The following is a 2,296-nucleotide window of genomic DNA, read 5'->3' on the forward strand; positions in this document are numbered from 1 at the left end:
GATTACCTTGTTTTTAGTTATTGATGATGATTAGTCGGATGGATTATTATGTGTTTTTTTATGGATACTTACACCATACTGCATGTGTATGGTGTGTGTGTGTTTGTTTTCTTTATGTATGGCATTTCTAATGTGGTTAAGGAAGGGAGTTGTATTCACCTGCTAGTCGGGATCTACACGATGCACCACTTCTAGCCATTGCCTGTTTAATCTAGAATATTGTATTTGTACATGCATGAATTTTATGCAAGTTCTAGGTACCAGGTATCGACTTCCCTGAATTGCCAGGATGAGCGTACCCTATCGTATTATCTCAATGGTAAGAGATGGGAGATATATTCTTAAGTCCAAATCCTAAACCCTTAAGCCATTTGTCCTAATTGAAAATTAGGAAAAGTATTTGAGTCAAGTACCCTCCAAATGTGTCAAATGATGTTAATTCATGATTTTAACCTTTTAGTTTGATTTTGTATGTGTTTTCCTATGATGGGTTTTTCCTATGTTGTTATATGAGTCTTTGGTAAATTTTATATTAATTAAGTCTAATTAAAAGATTAAATTAATGATCTAATTTAATGGAAAATTATTATGATATTTTAATATTTAACTATATTTAATTAATTTGGAGAATTAATTAAATTTGAAGACAAAAATTATATGTATAAATTTAGAACGTGATAATATTTATTTAATTTAATAGTAATATATTTGGAGTTCATTTTTAAATAAATGCTAGATATTATTATTATTTAAGTTAATAAATATTTTATGAATTAAGTTTCAAAAATAAATTTAGAAGTGGGAAAAGAAATTAAATTATGAAAAAGTTTAAGTTTGCATGATGTGCACATGACATTAAATTTAATAAATCAATTAAAAAGAAGTCAAGTGAAAATAAAATAAAGTTATTTAATAATGCAATTAATGTGCATGGGAAGAGATAAAAGAAAAGATAAAGGATAGTTAATTTGGAGTTGAGTCTGGTGAGCATGGAGTTCTCCTGGGTGAACACACAAATAGTGTCCCATTTTAAGGAGAGAACTCTTCATCACATTTTAAGGGTTCATTTTTTGGGATGTGAATTTTGGAAGAAAATTTGGAAGCAAATTTTGGAAAGGGAAAATTTTGGGAAAATTGTTAGAGAAAAGTTTTGGAAAGAAGTGAACCATCTCACAATCTTCAAGTGGTTGCATGTTAGCATTAGGTTCAGGTAGGGTCTTGTGTTTTGATCACTGATTGAATTATACAATTTGATATGCCTGTCTACTTCATGATTGTAAGAACTTGTCTTCTCAAATTTCATTATACGAATTTGTCAATTCTTCGTTCTAAATCTTTTGCTATTTAATTTCATCTATATATAGGGATTTATAGATCAATTAGAAAACCTCGCTAAGTATACTATAGAGAATTATATGTAGTGATGAATAGGGTTGAATATGAAATCAAACACATCGGAGAACCTATTTCATAATTAAATGTTGAAAATCGAGAATTTGAGTTTGGTAAGAAAAAAAATAATTTTACTATGAAGAAATTTAACTGATTGATCCATAATTCCATATCAAATCTATATTGGCAAAATTATTTTTAAAAATAATAATAATAAAGGGGGATTATTATTTTGTAAAGTTTATAAAAAATTATATTATAACATATATTGGTTGGATTTATAAATGTTAATAAATTTAAATTAAACAAAAAATAATAATAATATGGGGGGAAGGTAAGGCCACCACCCCCCACCTCCCAACACCCTGTCGACATACGTAGGGTTGCTATTGTGCGTGGCAATAGTTATAACTATTGTCGGTGACAGTAGATAGGTTTGTGGCCACACGACCTATTACAATAGTCGTGCACGCTTTAAATGCTATAAAATATTGGTATTAAGTTTTTTTTTTTAAAATTATATTTTATAATTTTTTTAATAATAGTTTTTGTAAATATAAATATAATTTAATATATATTTAAAATTATTAAATTTTAATAAATTTAATAAAGGTTTTGTTAATTTGTTATTTTATTAATATAATTAATTAATTTGTTATTATTATTATTATGTAATTAATAAAATAATGGTTATTCTATTAGTAATTTAATAATAAGTTATTAATGATAATTAATTAAAAGCTTAAATTATTTATTATTAAATACTTTTGTGAAAACAAATTGATCATTTAAAATTTAATAATATTTAATTAGAACACTTAATTAAATTATTCATTAGAATCGTAAATTGTGCATTAATATGAATATGTTATATAATTATTAATTAATTTAATTAAATATGATT

The sequence above is a fragment of the Cupressus sempervirens genome, chromosome 4 (assembly GCF_028749045.1).
Source record: "Cupressus sempervirens isolate cs-2001-9-10 chromosome 4, ASM2874904v1, whole genome shotgun sequence".
In the NCBI taxonomy this organism is placed as follows: Eukaryota; Viridiplantae; Streptophyta; class Pinopsida; order Cupressales; family Cupressaceae; genus Cupressus; species Cupressus sempervirens.